The sequence below is a fragment of the Temnothorax longispinosus genome, chromosome 1 (assembly GCF_030848805.1).
Source record: "Temnothorax longispinosus isolate EJ_2023e chromosome 1, Tlon_JGU_v1, whole genome shotgun sequence".
NCBI lineage: Eukaryota > Metazoa > Arthropoda > Insecta > Hymenoptera > Formicidae > Temnothorax > Temnothorax longispinosus.
The window spans coordinates 22,754,095-22,780,647 of record NC_092358.1 but is presented as its reverse complement, the minus strand read 5'-3'; the positions used below and the strand labels follow the sequence as shown (position 1 = coordinate 22,780,647).

Genomic DNA, 26,553 nt, shown 5'->3' with positions numbered 1-26,553 from the left:
GACAAATTCCCGACTATCGCGTTATCAAGCGGCGACACGTTCCGCACGTGAAAAAAAAGAGGACGCCGGCACCATTCCGCGTTTGTCTGTTCGTTCAATCGTGCCACATAGTATGTATGGGCGGCCCATTTAATTAGAGCAACGACGTTGTCGACATGGCACGCCCAGAATGTCGACGAATTCGATTTTCGAGCGACACACCCGGTAGATGCGCAATTTCGCGCAATCCCGTCCAGCAATTCATCAGGATTAATCCGCCGCTGTGATGCTTCGGCGTCGGTGTCGGCGTCGGTGTCAGCGTCGTCGTCGGCGTCGCGACGCGCGCCGCGCGCGTTATTACGTGCCGTTGAGGATGACAACGACGATGATACCGCGCGTCGTCTACGTGACCTCCATAAAACGCGGCCAGTAAGGCCCACTCCGCGGTCGAGAGTGCAATAGCTGATAATTAATAGTGCACGAGTAATTTTGCGAAACGAGATTTCTATCATGCCAAAGTGCGTTCAATCTATAATTGATATAGATTAATTTAAATTATTAAATTTAGAAATTTTAATTGCTTGTATAATCTATAATACAAAATATATTTAAGAAAATTATTAAAACACACATTATTAAAATACACACTTTTTAAATTAATCATAAGATTTATATTGTTATTAATATTGTTATTTTGTAATATAAATTGTTATAATGTTATGTTATTTAGTAATAAGAAAATTATTAAATAATTTGATAATAACAGATTAATAACATTCAGATAAATTAATATTCCAGAAAGAAAAAAAATGATTACTTTATTTCAAATAAAAGTTTGCTTTTCGGTTATTTTGATTTTATTCAGTCAGTTTACATTTAGAATAATTTATAATTCTTATTTATTATAGTATTTCATAAATAATATTGTTAAGATAAATTTATAATAGAAAATATTAACAATTGGAGATTGGTGACAGATTCAGTTTTGAAATTTAAATGTATAATTTATAAAGGATTTCATTCGAAAAGTCCCTCTCTGTAAAATGTATTCTATTTTATACATTTATTGTTTTATTTATTGTTTGTATTTAACCAAATATTTATTCATAGTTTAAAACTTATATAGCCATTTGCCCAATATTAAAATATTCAAGACACAGCTAAAAAATTTATACGTTAAAATTGTTTCACACCACTATGGCAATTTAATATAATATACACAGAATGTCTCTCAAACTGGGACATTTATTTCAATGAAAGTTTATCTGACAAAGTTAGAATCAATTTTATTCTTTTTTGCTTAAATATTTTGTATTGTCTAAATTTGAAAAATTTTAAGTTAATATATTTAAACTAATATATTTAATCGTAAGTAAAAATTCAGAATAAGAGAAGTTATATAATATTTTTAAAACAGAATGCTTCAGAATATATTGTCTCATATTTCACTTATATGTATATAAATTATATATGCGGTGTAAAACAATTTCTCTCTCTCTCAAAATGTATTGTATGTGTGTATGTATATGTGTCGTTTATAATTATTTTTTAAAATAATTTTGTTTACTTAAATTAAATTAAAATTGTCAAATATTTGACGCTGCATGAGAAATGGCAAACAGCACGCTATATAAAAACGTGCGTTTCGTTTGGTAACAAATGACTTTACAATCGTGATACAACGGGAATTTGGAAGAGTGATCCGAATGAATCTACACAGCGTGCGGTCCGGTTAGTTCCTGTGAAGCCTGGGGAATCGATGCCTTTGCATGATTCAAGCGTAATGCCTGCGCCGAACGCACATGCACACACATACATACATCTCGCTCTTTCCAGTATTCTGTCTGCACGCTCCGCATCGAGACGCACCCCGTGTACAATCGGACGAGAGCTTCCCTCTCTCTTCAAACATTAATGCATCGTCTTTCGTCATGTAGTTGCACGACGCCGCGACGGCGTCGACAAGGGGAAACGATCGCTTTCGTCAGTATATACGATTGCCGTTTCACCCCCGTGTTTCCCTTCTCCCGTGTTTTGTTATTTTTCCACCAAGCGCAGAACAATAGAGACCCTTCTCTCGCAACTCCTGTTTGCGATAAAAATTTCTAAAAAATTGATGTAATTTTACGCAGCACACAATACAAAATCAATTTGAATTTAGCAGAAATTTCATTTAAATATCGAAAGATTAAGGGCCGGTTGTGTGTGTGTTCCAATCTGTTGTGTGGTGTACAGTTCATATATTTACAGAAAATATAATTTTCTATTTATAATTATTAACAAATTGTAGTTTTAATTTAAAAATTATATTTTTAATTAGAATCTTAATTATATTTAATTGCAATGCTATATCAATAATGCATAAGAAATATGGTATGCGCAAATAACATTTTACAAATATATTTTGTACTTTTTATCCCCACACAGCAATTATTATTGAGTCTATCGCAGTCCTGCTGATTCATTTCCATCAATTCACGATCATAAACGACCATAATGCATTATCTTCTTCTTTCTCTCTCGCTACGTTATTCTTTCCCCCGCGATTACGCGATTACCCGTCGATCGTGCCATTCATTTCCCTCCTTCTTCCAGCGAGTCGGAAAAGTTTTCGTAGTGGCGCCGTAAACTTTCTCGGGCGCGCACGATCGACCATCGGGCACTCGAAGCGATTTTTGCGAGCAACACGAACTTACGAGCTTTCTTCGTCGCTCTGAGGCATACAAAAAACATGGAATAATGCTATGTGAGATCCGCATGAATCACCATCTGCGCGATGAGGTCGAGAACCTAAGCTTGCACTTATACGCGTCCAGGGAGATTTTTATCTTTTAACTAAATCGTTTCTAGTCCAATTACGTTAAATTGGTTTTCTTTTTCTTTTCACACCTCCGGTAAATTAATGGAGAAGAGATTTTACTTGTAAATCGATTGTTTTTAAAGAATATAATTCTTATATGTTCATAAAATCATTATAAATATACACTACAAATATATAACATGTCTAATTATGCGATTAATCAGTTAAAATAAAAAAAATTAATTTATCTAATATGTCGAATATCTAAAATATTATAGTTCTTAATTTATAAAAATAGAAAATAAATGTTAATTTCTAGTTCCATGCAATTGTTATATATACATATATGCAATCAAATCAATACTTTTGTCTTTTTGCAATGAAACAGCGCAAATTTTACGTTGAACAATATATGAGAAAAATGGTAATGGAAATGCTTGTAACGTGAATAAATGAAATCCAAAACTTGCGCATCAGATCGGTTAATACGATAAAACGTTTCGAGTACATAAAAATAATGCAATATACTGAATAGAAAACGAGGCACATCAGCAGTAATGAAGATGAAATGACGTATCGTCTATTAGTCGACTAATTTTAGATAGTGCACGTCAAATGGCTCGCCTGAAAATGTAATAACGTTTAATTAATTCGACAATGTGTCGACAGACCGCTCGTCGATATTCGTCAAGTTAATCACCTCCACGTGTCCATATCAACTTTCAGAGCACATGCTGATAAAAAAAGAAACTTCTGCCTTCTTAGATATTTTGGTCAGCCGTTTTTATTTTTAGTACATAAGTAACAAAAATATAACGATATTGAAATGTAGAAAATTTTTGAAATTTTTGAGAACCGAAAACGATCATTATTATCGATATCGTTATTATCATAATCTGATGTTTGTATTTTAAAATTATTAAAATGTTCGTTAATATAATTTTATCTTAAACCTTTATTTCATAACTTTAGTTTAAAATTTCTATAGATTTATGTTTTCCAGGGATCTTGCAAGTTCAGCTAAATTATTTATTAGCGTCGTTCTCGTCGAAGTGATAAAAGGGATATGTTAGCTCGTTTATCACGCGCTACAACAAGAATATATCATTTTTAAACCATAATGAGTTAAATCACTCGACAAGTGTGTTCGATTTTACACGTGTCGCCTATCGGAAAGAAATTTCTCAAATATATTGGAGCTTCCGCTTTAAAATCCGGTTTAAATCATCGATGTTACACGCTGGAACGAGGTAACGGTGCGCGAAGAGCCAAGCTAGAATCAATTAATTTATTAGACTTATTTAGACCGATATTAGATGGCGAGGTATGGAGAGCCTGACACAGAAGGAAGGAAAAAGATGAGGTGGGTTCATTCTTCTATACGAATCGAAAAGTAATCATTCACCACCAAAAGAGAAAGAGAGGAAGATGAGGGGCAAAGGGCAGGCAAAGGGCAGGTAAAGGACTAAGCGGCTATCCGGAAATTAAATCCTTCGAACTCATCCGCGATAAATCACTCTTCCTCGTGAGGCGCAAATTAGGCCGCTCGATATTAAGGAAATAACAGCGATTTCATATACTGCGGGATAGTTATTACCATAACTGGGTTAACGCGCAAATCACGTTGGACGGTTTTTAACAAATATTTTGCGCGTTTGTCAACTCTTTTTCAATGCATGAGCGTTTCTGCGTGAAACTTCCGGAAAACGTGGTTAAAATCGAACTGACCACGTAAAATCTTTGTTTAATAACCGTTAAACAAATCTCTGCTCAAATTTTATAATAAAACATTTCCCAGCCCTTTAAAATATAAGACATGACTCACATGACCTTTAGCCTTAAATGAGGAGGACATAGTTAATTCGGTCGGAGTATGCGAAATTGTATTTGTTTAATCTACAGACTCTCATGTTCAATGTCAACACACGAGATACGACTCAAACGGCAGTTGGCGTTTAGCACGACAAACTCACACAGTGGGAGATACAAAGCTAGATGAAAAGATCGGTGCGACATTTCAAGAACGAGCCGCGCAGATACGACGATTATACCCGGAATTTCCATTAATAATGCACGCGCAGGAGAAACCGTAGGTGCAACACGAAAACCGCGGAGCACCCGCGGGGCGTTCACACACACACACGTCTATTCACTCTATATACTGCTGCCATACCAATATTATTCCAATTATGGCACACCGTGGCGCAACTCGCGTGTCGAATAATACCACCGTTATCGTTTTTAATCCATAATGTGTTCGGTTGCAGAATGAAATATAATGTATAGCGGAAAATCATATAATAAATGTAATAAATGTAAACTAAATGTAAAAATACATGCAGAATAATAATTCTAAAGACGAATAAATAATAAATATCTATATAGATGTATAGACGAAAGTAATATTATTATACTTTTATCTGATAGAGCAAAGATCTATCAGTAATTTAATTTATCATCTATATTTATCATCCATATTTATCATCCATATTTATCATCTATAGTAGAAGTTTATCGTCCATAGTTTGAGATATGTATTTCAATTATATGCAGTGGGACAAAAAAATTATTGTTTAATTTTCTAGAATGGACAATTGCAAAGATTTCACAACTGCATTGCGTGTCAATCCATACGCTGTCGACTTCATCATCAGCAATTGCCGAGGCTGCAAATCGAGTTTGCGACAAGCAATGCTGTGAAAAAAAGAAAGTGAGAAAAAAGAGTAGGCGGTTCTGAAACTGCTCTGAAACTCCACCCCGTCTGGCGTGCGAAATGCACATCCTGAAAATTTGAAACTGTTGTCCCGCTGGGAAAAAAAGAAACAGACCTAGGAGAGGCGTCGTCTAAATGAATCGCGGACAATAGGAATATACGGGCCCGCGCGGCGGCGGCGTAACGATATGACGATGCATTGGTGAGCAATTATGCGAACAAAAACTTGCAACTTTTTAATTATTTCAGAAAATTGATGAAACAATATTAATAAACAATATTAATTATAAAAATTGTACTACTTTTCCATGTGGCGTTTTATTATATTTATTGCTTCCTCGCTGTGCAATCAACCCGACTGTACAATGAAATGCATTGCAAGTGCATCCGGAAGGCTTATATATTTGTCAATTGAACGAAGCCAAAGCAAATGGAAGTTCAATGACAGAATAAACGCGACAATAGAACAGTGTGCATGGCTTTGTAAATTGTTTAAATGCTATATAAAATCTATAAAACGTGAGCGTGATTCAGCGAAGAGGTTGGAGCGAAGCTCTTCCTTTGATATGCACGTTGACGTTCAATACTCGTTGACACTTCACAATATTTTATGGTAGTAGCTAGATTTCATAGATTTCGCGTTATATATTTTGTATTTTATTAACTAATGTCTCTGGAAAAAAGTTATTGATATATAACGGGAATGCAAAAATTCGAGTTCCATTATTTCACAACTGAATAAAATTGAATTATTATATATAAATAACCATACATATAGTGTGTGTATAATATAATATAAACGCACACTAGGCGTATAACTTAGCAAGTTGTAAGATCATTGCATTAATAATTCTTTTTAATAATTCTTTAATTAAACACAGAATTTAATTTTTGCTTAGCAAATATATACGCGTGTGTATTAAGCAAGCATTAAAGAATCTATCATAAAAAATAATGTAATAATCTATATTCTTGTATCTAAGTTTAAAAATCCGAAAGATCTTCTAAACGAAAAAAGAATTCTTTATAAAAAAAACTAATTAAAATGTAAAATAAAATTATTTTATACAAGGTACTTTATTTTTCCGAAAAAATTATTTTAGAAATGATAAAATTAACAACATATTAATACTTTTTTAAATTTGAATAATTTTTAACAATATTATATTAAACAAAATTTAAAAATAAATAAATTTTTTTCATTAATGATTATAAAAATATATGTTAAAAAATATATTTTAAAAAGATAATTTTTATTTTACATAAAATTCTTTGGTAACTTCAATTATATTAAAACAATTAAGTTAATTAAAAATTTCTTAATCTTTGATACAGTCATTTTTTTCCTATTTATCGTTTCAAATTTATTTCTGTTTTATAATATAATCACTAAAATGAAAAAATGGATTTAACTGTATCAATGTAAATAACGCAAACTCATCAATGCCATTCACATATTTTTATCGTTTATAAAGTTCGTATGTATGTGTACTCGTATAAAATTTAATGCGAGACTACTGTGTTGTGAGCGTAACGGGCATGCGAGAGCGTTAAAATTTACGGTGTGTTCTCACTTGCTTGTTCGATCTTCGTCGTTTTTCAAAGCGTTACAGCGTAAAGTGCATCGCGCTTATACTCAGCTTACGGGTTACAAAACATACAAGTTTTGTATATAAATGCAAAAGCATTTAGTAAAGCGCGCGCGCGCGCGCACAGCTTAATATATTGACGATAACTAAACAATCAATAATGGTATCGCCTAGCGATTATTAATCGGTCCACATTATGCAATGCCAGGATAATATCTGGCGCGAGAAACGATCCATCTCGCTAATTGCGACGCGCGATATATCGCGAAACTGATGTCGAACGCGACGTAATTAGTGCGTTAGTCATTAAAGGCATCAGATTCAACGTCAGAACCTGAGGAATTACGGTCGCTTGCGATAAATACCGCTCCGCGTCATAAACTCAAGAACGTATTTATGCAAGTAGAAGCTCTGTTTCATTTCGCAAAACTAAATTAGTTTTAGTTTCGGAAAATATCACGTTGCGAGTAGATAAAATATACGTGCGAAAGGATGCGCGAATATAGGAGTTTTTGCTGTAATCACTGTTCAGCTTCAATACACTTTTTCCGCCTAAGAAAGAAGTTTCCTCAATCTTCTTTTGAAAGAACTTCGTACTCCTAATATTATTTAACACAGAACTTACGAGAAAAACAACAAATCTTTTGCATAAATGAAGCATGTAATGAAGTCTATTCGACGATTCAGGATTATTCAGGGCGCCGTTTGTAGGCACGGTCGAAGCCCTTATTTCAACACGATTATAAATATTTATCTTTCATGAGGCACTTAGTATCTGCGTAGCGAGACACATTGGCAATTCACGTGTCTCGTCGTGAATTTTTCACGTCGTTTTAGCTGTGGCACTGCCATGGAATATCGATGACCTTTAAGTGGTATTTCTAAAATCGGAAGCCTGACGAGTGCAGAGCACGACCTTTAAAGACCCCTTTCCATTTTCCATTTTCCAGTCGTCGCGATATCAATCCTTCATCGCCTAGCTTTCTTTCTTTCTTGGATTTAATATATCTATATTTAATATATCTATATTTTATACAGATTTTATCTTCTTATTTTCTTCTTCTTCTTCTTCTCTCTATTTCCCTTTCTTTCCATCTTTCCTTTTACATTTAATCAAAATGAAAATTTAAATTCTTAACTTTATTCGAAACAAAATTTAACGAAAAACCAGCAAACTTTTAGACTAATAGACAACCCAGGTGCGATTTCGACAGTGATGTAACTGGCGCATTCGAATTACTATTGCGAAGTCGTAAAGCTGCATTCGCGCTGGACGGTTAAATACCGTCGAATACAACTCGACATATGCGCGTTCTCCGTGGATTTGCATCGCTCGTCGAGTCAAACGACGGGTAATCCCGTGTGTGACCACGACACCGTGGATATACATATCTATCTCCGTGGCACACAATTTTCCGTGTTCTCAGTCGACGAGAAGTATGTACATCTCTCTGCCGAGGGATTACAGTTTAGTTACCTCTTCGTGTTTTTCGACGTTTACGTGACTTATAATCCAAAGGAAGAAATCAGATTTATTTCTCTCTCCATTTTGTCGTTCTGGCAGATTCACGATGTCACAGCGCAATGCATAAAAATATTTCTCCAATCTATCTATTATTACGAATGAAATGTCTATCTTAAATCAACGACTTTTTCAATTAATTTTTTAGAAAATGAAATGTATAATTGAAAAGAGAGAGAGAGAGAGAGAGAGAGAAAGATTCAATGGTTTTCACATTTTTAAAATTGTTTTAATTAAATATGAAAAGTTCGAAACTAAAAGAATGTAAAAATAAAAAATACATTTTTAACAAGTTGATAGCTGATACAAAGATAAAAGATAATACATTTATGATATATATTTGTATATGTATATATGTGTGTGAGACCTTTCTTAAATATGAAATTTATAACATAAATAATTGCTTCCATAATATCGTGTTTAAAATGAAAATTGTAGAATATATATTACACGTGCAATTTTCCTAATTTTCTACGTTTTTTCCGTAAATTTACCGTGACTTAAAAATTCGCAAACGTTTCGCAAAAACTAAACATACTTACTCTTGTAAAAAAATTGTGTTGTTCTAACGTGATTACAAAAAAACATATATGTGGCACGGAGCAGCTAAAGTATTAAAACATTTTATCAAATTAAATATCTTACAATTAGTGGAAAATGTTTTAGATAAAAACTGTGATTTTGGGGAGATAAAAATGATAATTTTGGCTTGATCCTTACGTTCTCGTTATGTCATGTCATTATATATTTTTTGTTATGCAACAATTTTTAAGCTTAAAACCCTCCTAGTTCTCGTAATAATGTCACAAATTTCAAAACTAAATATACGTATCTTCATCTCTAGAAAATAAATTGCGTAAAATATTCCTATTTTAACAGGAAAGGAGATAGTCTAATACACGTAGCTATTCCGTTCGGCTAACAGAACACGGAATATTGAAATAGTTGGACATTCAAATAATGGGGCTTCCGATAACGGAGATTCTACCTTCTAGTCGATTACATCGTTGTTCCGGCTTCGACAACGTTGTTCACGCTTCAATCGTCGGTCTCCGGCATTCGACTTTTGCGATATTCGATCGGGTCGATTCGCTAATGGAGGAAGCGACGTTTCGACGCTTTGCCGATCGGTCGGAAATATGGATATTTTCGGTTCGTTAGGGATTACAAGCCCGGTAGCTGTAACTCTCCGGGTGGAATATTTATTCCACATCTCGTTCGGTTCCGGTATTCCGATATTTCGTGCGATCTCTGATGCTATATACCTGGCCGATGTCTATGTCGCGCGATAGTAATGGCGAAAGTATTTCATACCCGATCGCTATTTTTGCTCGACTGGCGATTTAGCTACGGCGTTTCTATTCACAATCCGATCGATGCGCATAGTATATGCATGACTGGAATATCTACCGCAATTTTTCCCTTTCGGAAGAGTTTCTACAGCCGATCAAACGTTCCGTTCGATCTGCATGCTGACCATAGTTGAGCAGAAAAGTATATCAATCTTTTCGTTTTTAAACGTGATGAGTCATCGGTATATTACTATTAATTAAAATATGCATATATCCACAATATAATTCATAACATCGAAAGTTTAGCAGTTACAATTTAATCATTATTCGAAATTAAACCATTATATTACGTTGAGTCCTATTTCACACTTACTGCCTTAGTGAAAGGAAGAGACCACAAATTGAAACTTGCAATATAATATTCTATGAAAGTTATTCTTTTGAAAATAAATATAATTCACTTTAATTATTTTCGTTAATTAAAATATGCGATTGTTTTGTTTAATTAATATTATGTTTTAATTAATGTTTAATTAATTAATATTGCAAAAAAAGTAAAAAAAGAATAAAAAATTACACATTTATTAAATAATATAATAATATTATTAAAGATAAATGACTTATTAAGCATTTAAATTTAAAAGGTATTTAATAAAAAAAAAATGTAAATAAATTTCCATGCAACTGAGTTTCCTAAACACGCAAAATGGCTTGGCTAATATTGTTTCAGCGAAATAAAAATAAAGATACCTCTGATAAAAGTACTACGGAAATAAATACGATCAACTTTGAATTAATTGGACATCAGCTGTTATCGGGATTTCGTGTTTTCTCCATTTTATCCTACAAAAGTGCACAAAGCGGAATTCAAACAAACGACGCTTATTTTTAGCTTGTCAGACCGAAATTAATTGATAAAACAATTTTTGTTAAAATTTAGATCCCTTGTTAATAACTATATCCCTCGTTAATCTACGTATTGAATTTAAACCAATATAAAAAATAATTTAACTCTCTATATTAGACAAATTATTTTTATGGATTTAAGAAACATACATACAATTATACAATAAAATAAATTAGATTAAATCTATATTTCTGTGCATGAATAATATTTCTTATTTTTGTGTGTGTGTAAAAAAGAGAACATATATATGTATAAGAGTGATTATAATAAAATATATAAATGATATATAATAACAGTAAAATCTCTGATTAAATAATAAATCAATATTTTGAAAGGAAGATAAGTTTCTCTATATTGTAACTTTAAAATTATAAGTAATGGTTGACAAACGAAAAGGGGAATACAAGAAGGAAACTATAAGATCCAAAGCGCGAATCGTTATTTTGTAAAAGTTTGAAATATAAATCGGAATTTAAGAACGGCGGGCGATATTATCCGCGTCTCTTTCCTTCGTCTGGCTTAAACACAATCGATCATGGCCGCCGCGGAGATGGATTGAGGAGGCAGGCGTTATTTCAGAACAATATCCGTGGCCGATACGAAATTCTGAGGTCGATGAACCTACGATTCGGACCTGGTCGACTGTAATTGGAAGGATATACTGTGTTCTAATGGACAGATAACTAATATTTCTCAACACTTTGATAATACCTAGATACCGGACTTAATAGATGTATCTAATTTCTCCTTGTATTGCATGGAAATATTTTACTTTTTTATGATCATTTTTATAATCTCGCTTCGTTCAAATGTGAAAAAAGAGCAGAGAATTTAAAAATTGAAAAAAATTATATATTTTAAAGATATTAAAAATTATAAGAATTTTTAAAATTTCGACAATATTTTAAGAGCAATTTTTAGAATATTAGAAATATTTGTAGATTTACATTTCAGTGAGAAATAAAAAGAGAGAGAGAGAGAGAGAGAGAGAGAGAGAGAGAGAGAGAGAGAGAGAGAGTATCTTCTTTTCCGTAATAATTTTTTCTTGTAATCAAGAATTTCGAAGTAAAACTTATTGTGAAACATCTCGTACAATTTAAACATTGAGTAACGCGTATACGAAATAAAAGGCGAGGTTCTAGCCGACGGCGCAATTAAAATTTTCGGCAACCGCAAGTTCGGTACTCCAAAAAAACCTTCGAGCCTCGGGAGAAACTACTACTAGCCATTAGCGAGGAGCATCCCCTGCGTCGAAGTTCAGCCTGCAGGGCGAGCGAAAGCGAAAGGGAGAGAGCAAGAAAATCGGCGAACCAGAGCGAGGGAAGCAGGGAGGAGAGGGAGACGGCCCATTTCACGGGCTTTAAACACTCCGCCCCGGAAAGGAAAGAGGGAAAAAAGAAGAAGGAAGGCTCGGTAGAATCTGATTCCAGCCATTCGCCCGCTGCTGATTTCCTGCTTGCTGCCTTCTGGAAATAAGGGTGGAGATTTTTCGCGGCGGGTGCGCGTGATACCAACTCCACGCTCCCTTTTCCACCTTCGTCCTACATTTCTTCCGTTTCCCTTCTCGTTCTGTACGAAAAAGCCTAGTTTCGGGCACTCTAAAAAGAAATGACGTATCTATGCGTGCGAAGGGGAAATGAGGGTGGAAGATGAGAAGGATACGAGGGGTGATATTAGAAAGAATAGGATGAGACCTCGCTTCAAAGGGCGATTTGTCGACAGTCAACATGACAATGACATTAGTCGGCCCGAGGGTGAGAAGGGATGGATGACCCCTTCGAATCATTAAGAAAAAACAGCAGCGTAAAGGGGATTGCAGGCAGAAGCAGGGAGGGAGAGAGGAATGCAAAGGCCTCGCCGGAGGTGACTGCGTCCGCGGAATTCTCGCTATAAAGCTATCTCAAAGGATGTCACGCGCGGAAAAATTAATTTTTTTCCTACGTCGTTCTTTTTAAATTCTCTTTTTCCCCTTCTCCCTTAGACTTCTCTTCTCTTTCTATTTCACTTTTTATCTTCATTCGTTATTTGCAAACAGTGCTTTTGATGAAAATTCTAGCGCTTTCTATCCCCGCGTAAAAGCGAATGCACTCTTCCGGACGGTTCGTCCTATTCGATGTGTTTCGCGTCTTCCAGCTTTTGCTGGTTCGGGAAAGGATCTCAGAAATCTAGGTCGCTATGTATTTTTTGCTTTCTTTCATTCCGAAAATCGTTTTATGACATACATATAATTGCTCGATTTAAAAGGACAGTATTAAAATACAATCGTATATAAATATAGTAAATATGTAACATTTAATTCAATATATTAATTTTATTAATCAATTTAATTATGTGATTGTACTATTCTAGCATCAATTTCAAACTGCGATTCAAGACAGTAACGGTGCGTAATTTACGAAGCAACAATATATACATAAATTTTATTATTAGGCACAAAAAGATCTAGCCCAACTGTATATTGATATATTGATACATGTCTATTTACTCGATTGTTATAACGATCATGACTCATTTAATATAATTAATTTTATTATTCATTAGATAATTCCAAATTAATCTATTTATGTTCTTCTTATCGCGTATTTCTATCTCCCTTCCTACACAAGAGCTTTTCTTTTACAAATAGTTATCCCGGCAACAGAATGCAACACACTAAATCGAGACCCGGAGGAAACGGGAATTCGTAAAACTTAAGACGTAAAGAAATTCAAAAACAACGTTAGAACCTAGACGACATTGACGTCGTTTCAATTGATACCGGCACTCGCGGCTCTCTCGAACCTAACACAAATAAGTTTCAAACATCCGTAATCTTTCTGCTCTTTCTCGTCTCTTCCTTCCTTTTTTTCTTTCTTCTCCTTACACTTTCGATTCGAGCTTTCAGCAGAAACCGCCAATAAATGAAAGAGAGAGAGAGAGAGAGAGAGAGAATTGGCAAGCTGTTCCTACGACCGATCGAAGCGTTCTCGGTAGGAAAGAGCTTTTCGCAGTACGAGGAAAATTCCAGTGGCTGAAGGCAGTGGATGGTAGAAGGAGGATGGTGAGCAGACTTGGATCATAGATCGATTCGGAGACAAACATTTCCAATCAGTGTGGAAAAGGGAACTGGCGAAGGTTATCGCCTTTTCGCCTTCATTTTTTTTTGCTCTCTGATACAGAGACTAAGAGGAGGCGTGACAGGGGACTGTCGATTTTTATCGAGTTACAAAGGGCGAGGAATTAGCGCTAAGCGAGAGTGCAGAGAGCTAAAGCTTAGAAATTAAATTTCCTCGGCCAGATGTTTCGTCCGCGCATCTCACGAATAGACGTCTGCTTTTCCTTCGCCATGTCCACAGCCGGAAAACAATAATGGAGGCCGACGCGACGGGGAATCGAAGGAAAGAGGGGCAAATCTCAATCTCATTTGACAAATAACAGATTAAACAAAAACTTAATTATGAATGTCTATCCATGGCTCTTTTGTTCGTTTAAATAAATAATTATACTACATGTATATTATTATTAATTCAAATCGTTTGTTTGAATAAAAAAATAGAATATATATTATATTGTCTCTCTCTTCGATTCTTTAAAATAATTCCGATTCTCCTACTATTTTTATACTTTAACATCGTTATAATATAATTATATAGTAATTTTATCACTTACCCAAAATCTCTAGTCGTCGCCACAAATATAGAATTAACCGATTTTCTATGCACTGGATAAAATCACTAGACCACCTAAAAAAAAAAAAAAAATCCAGAATTAGTAATAAATTTAATAAATGAATCTAAAGCGAAATCAACTTTTAAAAATATATACAACATATAAAAGAACGGTTTCTCCTTCTCTTCTGTTCCAATATAAAAACTAATCTATTAACTAATTTACTAATTCATAAACAGAAACAATTGTATCTGTTAAAAAGTTTAGAGAAAAAGTATGCAAGCGAAGTTATCAGATTTATTAAAAACTATATAAAAAAATAAATATTTGAAATAACAATCGATAACCAGAAGCAAAGTCAAAACGTTTTCATTTCGCTGTATTTTATTTTTAATTGCGCAACCCGATAAAAGTTTCGATTAAAGAGATAAAGAATTCCTGAAATCGTTGTCTCAATAATTCAACTTCGAATTGATCAATTAATTGTGATGCTGTTGAGCCACTTTCCCGCCACCACAGTTGATTTATATTTGAATTTCTATCTCATAGTTGAGACAAAGATATAAAATTCGATCAACCATGCAATTGCCCCCTTAACTATAATTGTTTCCATATTACTAACACCTCTGCATTATATACCTGCGACAAAACTAGTACATTAATTGCCGCAAGAATGAAGCGACGTTAATCCGGTTTATTGTCCGCGGCGTTTGGAAACCATTCGGTCGTTATTTCGCGGCTATGCACGAATATTGGGTCGCGCGCGCGGAATATCAAATTACGAATACGAATAATTAATCGAATGGTAGAGCCGCACGTCGTTCGTGACCGCGAAAAGTGATTTTTTTACTATTCTCTTGCAAATTTAGAAATTAAAAGTCAAATAATAATACGTAATTTAACAAAAATAGCTTCCTCTAAATTAAAATATTTAAAATAGTATATTGTGCACCAAGGGGAGAAATAAAGTTGCGTTTTTCAGACGAGTGTGAAGTTTGTCGCCCGAGCCGAAGGCGAGAGCGGCAATCACACGAGTCTGAAGAAGCTTTCGACCCGAGGTGCACACGATATTTTTCCCAATACCTTTATGGAAATGTTCGACTTCCATGCCAGTAGAGAGCCCCTCTCGCCCCGAGAGTGGCCAATTTCGACCCTCTCTACAGACATAGAAAGTTGAACTTTCCGTGGAGGTGTTGTGAAAAAAATATTTAATCATTTTTAATCATTTTTTATACAATTTTAATTTTCGGAATGTTTTATCAAGTCATAATTTTTAGAAGAATAGAAGATTGTGAAAGGTCGGAAAAAGGCAATTTATCGTTAAGAGTTATATTTATGCATGCAGTTATGATATGTAACATGTTGGAACGGTTCTGTTGCGAGATTAAATATATCGTTAAAACCATCAGATTTTATGAAAAATTTGTTATTAACAATAAAAATCCTGAAAATTAACTTCTCAATAACAATGACGGACCTTGATCATATGTGCTTAATATTTTTAATATTTTTCTATATATTTTTTATATTACGATCAATCAAACAGTATCATAAAAAAAGATATCCGCAACGTTCTTTCTCCCAAATAGCCGACTCCATGTGACAAACGGTCGTTCTCGATTCGTTTATCGAAATCTAACCATCATTCGCGAAACTAAAACGAAACTAGCCATCACTCACTTCAATCAATCGTCCTCTCGACGTTATTTACACTACGGCCAAGTTTCCATTTCGACAATACCGTGACATCCTGTAAACTCAGTAAACGAATCGCCGTAAAAGCATTTTTTTAGGAAATCCTTTTTTTATTTAAAATTTTATTTCAAAGAGGGCAATGAGAATAACAGGATGACTGCTAAATCTCTTCTGTCGAAATTATTTGAAGATTTACGAGGAACTACTTATTCGTTTTCTTACCAAATATATTTAATGTAGTTTTGTTACGAAAATTATTCCGCTATTAATCATTGACGCGGTGGTAACAAGACATCCCGCCGAAAGGAGAGTATGAGAGAAAAAAACGCGGTCATCGTCACGGAACACAAAAGTCACCCTCATGCGACCACGTAACGACTTCCGCGACGCTCAAGGGATGCTTGCGGGAATGAGAGAAAACGTGACGTCATGGCGGAAATAGAAATTAGGGAGCTCGCGGAGCGAATCACCCCCCAGAACTTGTCTCCTAAACTACTGCCGTTCTTAAATCTTCGGCGAGAGAACGACGCCGCGGTTCACATAAAAGTTATTTATTGGAATGCAGTTAAACGTTCTCGTCGTTGAGAGTGGACGGCTGCGTTTGTCTGTACGTGTGCGTGGGTGGCACACGAACACACTTATATCAAGTGGGTTTTCGATTTATTATATCGCCCTCGGCGTTTTTCCGGACATTATTATCGACCAACGATGGAGGACCACCGTGCGATTCGCCACCGATGTCTCTTAAATCGATTTAAGTATATCGAGGCGACATGTAAAGTTTCCAATCGGAGACCCGATTTAAAAAGAGCTGACAAATATTACACCACTGCGAGCTCTCTACGCATTGTTAAGTTCGATGTCATTTTATCGGTCTGTTTTATAGGTTATATATATCATAAATAATTTTAACGCGAGAGTGACATTTTCTCAACTAGTGGAGAAATGAAATTGTAAAACAAGCGCGAAAAGCGGCCTGTTTCACGCTCTTGTTAGGAAAAATAGTATGAACAACTCGTGGGAAGAGTGGTCGAGCCCAAATGAGTGTGATGGTCGCACGAGCGAAGCGAGCAACTTCACACTCATTTAGAATCGACCACTTTTCCTACTAGTTGTACAATATACTATTTATCTCTCTCTCTTAAATTATCCACACGCATTCTAATATTAATTGTTTCATTACATAATTCTTTAAAGAGAAATGATACTATAATTTTTGTATTTTTAATTTCTAATTTGAAATTATATACACTGAGAAAAAAAAATTGTTAATCCTAAGAAATATTTAGTCCGATACGTTCAACTAAACATTTTAGTTAGTTAACTAAATATTAGTTGTTTCAACAATTTATTTCGCTTCTTCAATCAAGAATTAATTAATTCAACTAATGTTTAGTTAAGTAACTAAAATGTTTAGTTGAACGCGTATCGGACTAAATATTTCTTGGGATTGACAAATTTTTTTTCTCAGTGTACCAAATATTTTATTATACGTATCTTGTTCATAATTGAATAAATTTTATTTATACCTAACTTTTACCTTTGTAATTTTTTTGCGTCTTTTTATATTTTCAATATGTTTTGTAAATGTGTGCGTACATGTTTGCGTACATGTGTGCGCATGTGTTATGTTTAACAATACATAAATAACACTTTTTAAAATAAAATCCTTAATTATCTATTGTCTTTTTGTTTAATGTCAAATTCGTTACGGGATATTCAACAAAAATTAATGCGACCTGAAAGTGAATTATTATATTCCATATCGCGAGCACTATCAAATTTATTTGCACAACCGTTTGTTTGATGAAATCGCATGCACATATAAATATGCGTCAATACGTTAAATTGCATTAGCCAGGCCATCAACCAAGCCTTCAAATTTGATATCTTAAAATGTTATAATAAATGCCAGGCACGGCTCTTCCATTCGATTACCTCTTCGATTGTTATCATCGGCATTAATTCCAATAAATTGTACGTCAATAATACTGTTTGCACTGTAAATGAATATTTTATCAATACATTGTCAATAGAAAACTGAAAATTCAAATTCTGGCTGTAGCAGCACTATAGCAGCCATCAAAAAGTAAAATAGTTTCAATTTTTGTTATTTTAAAGTCAGCTTGTATTAAAAAAACATCTTACTGTCATTTTCTTCTTTAAAATTTAAAATTCTCAAAAGAGATTCTTTACAAGAAGTACAAGAACTCACTTCGTTTATTTCCCCTGTCTTATGAGACCAACAGAGATTACTAAAGTTTGTCTTGTCATTCTTTCCTTCTCAATATTTCAATTGGTACTTTTCTTATTTCTAATCATTAATTATTCAAAAAAAACTCTCCTGACATCTTTGTTGAGAAAAATCTATCGAAATCAACAAAGGAGCCTGTAATAAAAGGGACACCCTGTATAAGTGTCACGAGACAAAAATCGGAACAAGCCATCTCGGCGATCGGTAAATCCTCGACGGTGATTTACAGCGTCTACTAGCGTCGTGGCGCCGTTTTCTTTTCCGCTAGCGGTCCTCGTCGAGGAATCGCTTTGCCGCTACATCGAATCCGACAAGCGCGACTCGCGGAGTTATAGACTGCCGAGTCAGATCTGTGAAGGAATTGCTTTTCGACAATTCCTTTAGCTGCAAACGTGTTTCATCCAGTATTAAATTAATTTTCTCTTAGTACTTTATTATATTAAAATAAAAAAATTATATGTAACTATAGACAGAGAGATATAGTTAAAATAATAATTTGTAATTAATCTCTTATATGATCAAATTATCGATATAGTAATAAGTTGATCGGAAGATCGTTTGTACTTCTTATTTCTCACATCTTGTCTGTTCATTTCATTACTAATCGAAATATTGAGAAGAAAAGAATGACAAAAGAACAAAACATCTTATAGTAATATCTGTTGGTCTCATAAGACATGGGAAAAGAACGAAGTTCCTGTACTTCTCGTAAAGAATCTCTTCGAGGTAACTAACGGTCCGAATCGGTCGAGATCTATCTATCGGCTCGAGGGGACCTCATTGGAAGGAGGCGTAGAATTTTAAGCGGCCTCTTAAATTTACTCGGCACCTTGCGGATAACAGGCGAGTTATCGAGTTATCGAGTTACGAGCTGGGGGAATAACGCTTATACCCGGAACGCCACTGCTAAAGGCGGAACGAAGTTTTCGGGGGGCGAGGTGGTCGAGGGATGATTCACTCATCGTCGAAAAACGCAAGTAGACGATGATGGAGGAAGGAAAATGGGAGGGCAAACTCCGCAGAGAATAAAGGATATTCCGAAACTAGTCTTATTAAGGTTTCGTGGCAAATTTTCACTGTGGGAAAATTCATCCTACTAATTCGCGAGAGAGAAAGAGAGACAGAGAGAGAAAGTAATGAAGCAGCTTTGCGCAAGAGGGACTTTGTCTTATATTAAAGAGACTTTGTCTTATATTAATGTGGTGTTTAACTTCGAAAAAGAGAGATCATAAATTCTAATAAATTTTTAAGGGCAGTTAATTTTCTTAACGAAATTTAATATTTATGAAATTCGTTAAGTTAACTTAACAAATCTTATAAGTATAAAATTTCACAAAACAATTCCATAATTTTTCTAAAATAAGTATTAAATAAATACTAAATAAATAGGTAAATATTAAATAAAGCTTTTCACATCAATAGATGATAAAATAAAAAAGAATTTTTTTAACTCAAGAAATTCTTTAATTAAGAAACTTAAATTAGTTTTAGTTTATATTATTTTATACATATTAGGTTTTGTATATATTTTTTTGAAGAAGGAAAAATATTTTTAACAACATTCAAAGTGAAAATAATAAAGAACTATTTTAATAGTAAAAAAATAACGAAACTTTCATGTCAACTTTGAAAAGTTTTTTACTAGGTAACTTATTACCATCTCTTGAACTTAACGACGTTATCTATGATTCAGCGTCAATACATTGATAAGTCCCCTAGTATATGTTCTGAAACTTTTTCGTAAACGAATTATCAAATATTCATCTAGCTTCATAATTAAATAATTACGAAGATAACCTTTCATTGTTTATGGATGAAACAGCACAATACTTGTCAAATTGATCCGAATACAAAATGCGAGTCAGTTGCGCCATGACATAAAGTATTTATACAACTAACAATACGCGTTTTCGAAGCTACACGTTTACATAATTGATTAAATTATCAAATTACATAAATGCGCACCGTCAAAATCGAAAAACAGTAACATTGCTGCCTTATCAATCTCCGGTATTCCAGTCACTTCATAAATAAATCGATTGCGTAGCTTGAATTATACTCATTTTAAGCTCAAATAAACGATACGCGTACATAAAATATGCCGTTGCACAAGTTAGCATTTTATTTCAGTCTAGATAATTTAAATAACATTGCAAAAATAGTACTGTATCTGTGATCCAAAATACTTTGTTTCTTTCAGGTCACCCTATGAACGAAGAACGAATATTGATCCGATTCGACCGGAATGCAAAACGACTTTGGTGCATTCGTGATCTGAGGTACGGGATGGAATCGAGCCCATGCATGCCCCGACGATGAGATCTCCACGAATCCTCCGCGAGCCTCGGCTCCATTACTTCGTCATCACTGTCGCTATTACGTCCGCCCTCCCTCAACCCTCGTCACGACGTCAAGACGAGCCAGCTCCTTGCCTTACTGACGCGCAAACACCACTACTACCGTCTGTCTAACGACTCTCCGCTCATATACGGACTCGTAGCGGACTTCCACGCACACGTGTAATCGTTGCTCGCACGTGTGGCACGTCCCGATGTACCCGGACGAACGATAAATCATTCTAAACGCGAATTCGTCGTCTCCCATCAATGTCGCTCCCGCGTTTCAGATCGGGTCTCGGTTAATTGACGCGATTTCCCCGCGATATTCTCTCGAATAAGAGCTAGCACACTCGTGATGTATTATATACGCATCGCGGGATCGCGTCTCGACTTTTAATTTGACAGCATTTTTTCATAATTTTCTTAATTTAGTGCAATTTTTCCTGAAAGAAAAAGAATGCGAACATTTCGTAAAAACTGGAGCACCGCGCGAGCATATTACTTCAATGCGACGTGTGAATAGTAGAAAGAAAATAACTTTTTTCAAATTATTCTTAAAGAACAATTATTTTTAATAGTACAAAACATCAGTTACCTAAAATTTCAATTTCATAGACTATTTTTATAAATGTCTCGTGATAACACGAGTTTAATAAAAAAACAAAGCTCCCTGAAATCATAACTTCTTATAATTTTCTTTTAATGCTGAATATAACAAAATTAATACATGGTAGCAGATTGCATGTATTTCTTAATATACAAGCTTCCTGTGACGCAATAGATCTAATCTTTGTTCATAAAAATTTTATTAATCTTAATCTTCACAACAAGTTTCTTCTAAGGATTGATAGTTCCAACTTAGTTTTAAAGGGAGTGAAACTTTTTTAGCACGTCATATACCGCACAACTGTGGCATGATAAATTATATTAAAATAACCCTCTTTACACTACTTTACACTTTAATTTGAAATATCTTAAAAACTATGACGTGATAAAGCATTTCCGGGAGCAAAATTATATTCAGCATTAAGAAAATTATAAGAAGTTATGATTTCAGGGAGTTCTTTTTTTTATCAAACTGTGTTATCACGATACATTTATAAAAATACTCCATGAAGTTGAAATTTTAGGTAACTGATGTTTTGTACACATTGATGCAATGCATCGCGTCTATGTGACGGCAAATTGCAGGCAAAATATGCGCCATGTGTCTAAGCACGACGTTAAGATGTCAACGATCGAGCGGGCAATCGCTTACGCTTACAATTGTACTTAATGGAATTGCTGTTGCGGGGTGGGATTGGTCTTAAGCGGCGAAGTTAACGCGGTTTCGAGCAATACATCAGGCCCAGAATGCGCGTCCTAGCCGGTCCTGGCGAATCGCCAATTATTTGGGTTAATGGGTTAAAGGGGACGTGCTGCGCTACCCTGCTACCGGCCGCGGCGCGATATCGGTTTCCGAAACAAAGCGGAGTACGTGCGCGTCACGTTCGTGGAATATACCTACACGTGGAAATTTAACGTCCGATGCGAAATTGGAAACTACAACGGGATTAACATTGTGGATAACCGTAAACATTATATCGCTTCATATAATTAGGTTTAAACTTTCCTCAGGCATTATCAGGTTGTTGCATATCGTTCCTGTGTACTTTTTATCTTAAACCCATCTCGTTGTCACACCTCATACTCATCGTATCATATCTATTTGTTAAATTTATCCTTATAATCCACTTTTCTTCATTTTTGTATGTATAAAAACGAAGGAACACGAAGGAGCACGCAGCTTCATCTGTTTTCTATTAAAACACACGTAACGCGCGCGCGCGCGCGCGTTCGCGATACGTAATAAAATCGAAATTTGTTTGCTCTCTCCCCTGGGAGAGAGCATGGGGGAAGGTCGAAAAAGGGTACGCAACAACATCCGAAACCGGTCCGGTGCATTGTCCGAGCGCAAGTCGCATGTCGGCCATGCCGTCTGCGACTATACTTCATAGCTCGCTCGCGCGCCGCATGCAAGTTTAATCTCCTGGAAGTAACGTAAACGCAGTAGAGTGTGTGTACTACCGCCACCCCGTGCCGCGCCTCGTGGCGCCTCTCCCTGAATAATGCATTTATGTTGCTCCGCGTGTCCGCGAATCTCCAGCGCGCCGACTGTTCGAGCGTGTCGGGATGCCGCACGCGCGACGTACCACCGTATTTCGAGAAAGCCGCCCTCCCCCTCCCCATCCCTGCCCCCGCCCCCGTTAAGTTTCCCCGTGCCCATGATTGCGATATTTACATCTTGCGCGAGCGGCGCGTTAATGTCCTAGAAAGAGATACCGACTTCGCGCTTGCAGCTTCACACCCAGTGATGCTTCTGCTTCGCGTTTCAGAAGGATGCTAGAGAGTGGTTTCGACGTGCGCTGGATGCTGATGGTGAGGATCAATTTTGTGAAAGATGTGCTTTCACGTGATGTGCAGGTAATATCATCGATATTTATGTCTTATTTAGAGCTACGACCAATTGCGTTAGAGTATACTTCTGAGAAGCACACATTTCAGGAAGTATATTACCTACATTTACACAGAATCATCGGTTCTTTTACAGTTTAATATATATTAAGCTTTCTTTTTATGTGCTATTACGTTTTTTATAAATTGTTTTTACCTCTCACTTACTTTACAGAGCTAAGTTACTAATATTTTAAAATTTACGCTAATCTAACTATTTCTCATAAGAGCGCACAAACTGTTTTTTATTTATTTATTTATTTATTTATTTATTACAAGTTTTATTTCGCAAGCGAAACGTTCCACGGCTAATTATCGTCTTTTTCAAGGATGTAATTTTTTAAAAAAGTTTGTTGACGCTGTTTGCGTGCTTTCCTGAAATTTAGAGTACTAACTTGATGCATCACCACGATGACTCGCTTTGGCTGTTATCATATCAAAGCCTGTTCTCGGTGGTAATTGAAACTAATTTGCGGTCGCGTGGAAGAGATGATGCTCTCATAATTCATGTGGCGAGGGTTAATGCACCATCTGTGTAAGCGAAATGTAAATATGGAAACCGTGGGTGGATATGAAGCAAACTTGAGACGTAGTCATCACGTTCCAAATATCATATTCCGCACAACGTATATATTAAAACTAAATGAAATTCAATTTAATAAATTAAAATATATTTAAATGTTACACGGCATATACAATAAAATAAATTAAATTATATATATATATATATATATATATATATATATATATATATATACGTATAATGTATAAATTATGTACAATATTAAGTTTAGTTTGTTTTAATATATTATTTTTAATAATTTATATGTATTGATCAACGTGTAAAGTAAGAGAATATTCTTACTGTCTTCTATATTTTTCAACAAAAAATATAAAATTGTTCTATCTTCTTTTTGTTTTCTACTACAAATATGCACCTCTCGAGGAAATCGGTGCAATTTGTTAGCAAGCAGTATCACGTGATACTAAGTTAAATCACGATACAAGTTTAATCTTGCGGCTGTTTGATCACGAGGTCCTCCTCGAAGCGGCGCCGCACATCACGAGCTCCCTAGAACTCTGATTTCAGACATCAATCGACATCTTGTCGTAAGATAGATTGAACTCTCGACGAGATTGACTTACAATACCCGGGCCGAAGTCCGGGCCGAGTACGACGCAAATATTGGAATCACGCGCGATAGTACCAGAACCTAGCCTCTTAAATTATACCCTTGTCGTCTCTACGGCCAGACGTCTAAGAGATAGTTTAACCGGCGATTCTGGAAGGAAATGAGAAATACCAGATAATTGTTTAAACAGCACTAATAATGCACAATAATGACAAATAGACAAAAAAGAAACTCTAATTTATTCAATAAAATTGATTTTGTTTTAGCGATACTTTCTGCCGCCCTCTTGGCGCTTATCGCCTCCCTCCAGGTAATCCTCCACTTAGGAAACTGTTGATCCAGATCTCTAAAACTCGAAACTGAACGGAACGAATTAATTTTCGTTCCAGTCGGCTTGTACATCGTGAAAGAATTCGACACGCCAGGATCAACGTAACGACACGATGACGACGATAAATGAGTTCACCCGTATATCCCCCAGCTCTCACGCTGTCGCATAACGTCTTACTTAATTCTCTTGTTAACCGTGTTAAACGTACAAGGCATATCCAAGAGGAACGATGCTGAAAGCATGACAAATCGTACTCGTCGTCCGTTTCGCAAACCAGTCGGAATTGCATTTAATCTTTAAATAGACTTCCCAGCTCTCTTTACAACTTCTCTTTACTCTTTATGTGTGCATCATTTACTTCTTATATAGTTAATTTAAAAAAAAGGAGCTACAAAATAGTTGTAGCGGTTAAGTAATAATTTTTTTTCAGTTTAAGTGAAGAAATATGATTTCCAACATTCAGAATATAACATTTTATGCAATATCTAAATAAGATAATATAATATATAATAATGAAGACGAATTATAATTAATAATGATAGACATTAATCTGAAACTACGTAGACATATTCGAATATTTCTTATTGGTTAGACAAACTCTCTCAGTAATTCAAGTCCGTCCAAGCACTACCTATTGCGCTTCTCCTCCTCTCAAGTCGATGTAAGCTGCATTATTCAGAAGTATCAACACCGCTTGGCACACAGGCGGGCGGAGCAAATTACGCGCGATTCGTTAGCAGAAAGAGATCGCCGGCGAGTTGGTAATTTATAATCGTACAGCCACTCCGTTACACCCCCCAATCGCCCGCCCGCCCGCTACCGGAATTTATCGCGCGATGGTTAACACGATTTTCGCGTGTACGGCCTGCTTAATATATTCGCGCGATCTATGTTCTACAATACCGAAATATCGCGGCAGCACCGTGTCGAGCAGATCGAGAATTTATAGTCTAGCTACTTGTAATAGTTGAATACGCTTTTCGTTTGTTCAAGATCTTTTTCTCATTTTTCACACTTTCCGAGTAAAGCCGGTATTTTGTATTCACTTATCTTCATTTTGTTTTATTCTCATACATTCATTTAATTTAAACACTCTTCTATTTATATTCTACAGAGTTATTAACCATCGTGTATCTATTTAAAGATTAATCTTTTATAATTCATAGATCAAGAGAGAAAAGAAAATTAATTTATTCATAAAATGTATGTAAATATAAAATGACCTAAATTCTATAAAGCATATAAATCTTATAACTAACAATAATTTCTCAACTAAAATTACCTAATTTTATTCGAAGAACTGACAAGAAATCTAAATTTGTAGTGCAACTTAGTTAATTAATTTCTAAAAAGATACATAGAGTGTTTAAACGTGGATAAATTAAAGAAGTATATAATGTATGACGTTTTATGTATAAACTAAAGGAGCGTGTTCCTAAGACCAATTTAAATACAAAATATCTTATAAATACAGGTTCAACTTATTGTTAGCTATAAGCTGTTAAAATGTTATCTAACGAAATAAATAAAATAGTTTTTAAAATTTATAACAAAATATATTTTTGGAACATTTTATAATTAAAAACAGAAAGCTATTTCAATAAATCAAAGATTAAGGATACTAAGAACAAAAATTATATAAATTGTTGAAAATGACGTCCTTCCATAATAATACATAGAAAGTGCAACTCAAAAAAGATTTGGAACAGTTATATTATATAAATGAGATCCATGTTTTTAATGGGACATTTTGTGTAAAACTGATCGACTAAAATTGATCTCAGAAACATGTTTTTTTTTTCAGTTTGTGCGTTATGGAATATATCTTGCATAGCACTTTTGCTGCGGATTGTATCTC

The 26,553-nt window shown here is 35.0% G+C and overlaps 1 protein-coding gene across 5 annotated transcripts in view; it reads right to left on the bottom strand.

The window, feature by feature from the left end:
- Nucleotides 1-26,553, bottom strand: part of Con (leucine rich repeat protein connectin) — a 125,173-nt gene that overhangs the window by 75,683 nt on the left and 22,937 nt on the right. For 4 of the 5 annotated variants that reach the window (XM_071786584.1, XM_071786612.1, XM_071786575.1 and 1 more), the window contains one exon: nucleotides 14,451-14,524. The exons of the other annotated variant lie outside the window; for it this stretch is intronic. The gene's annotated coding sequence lies outside the window, so the exon portion shown is untranslated. The remainder of the gene's footprint in view (nucleotides 1-14,450; nucleotides 14,525-26,553) is intronic. 5 annotated transcript variants of the gene reach the window in all.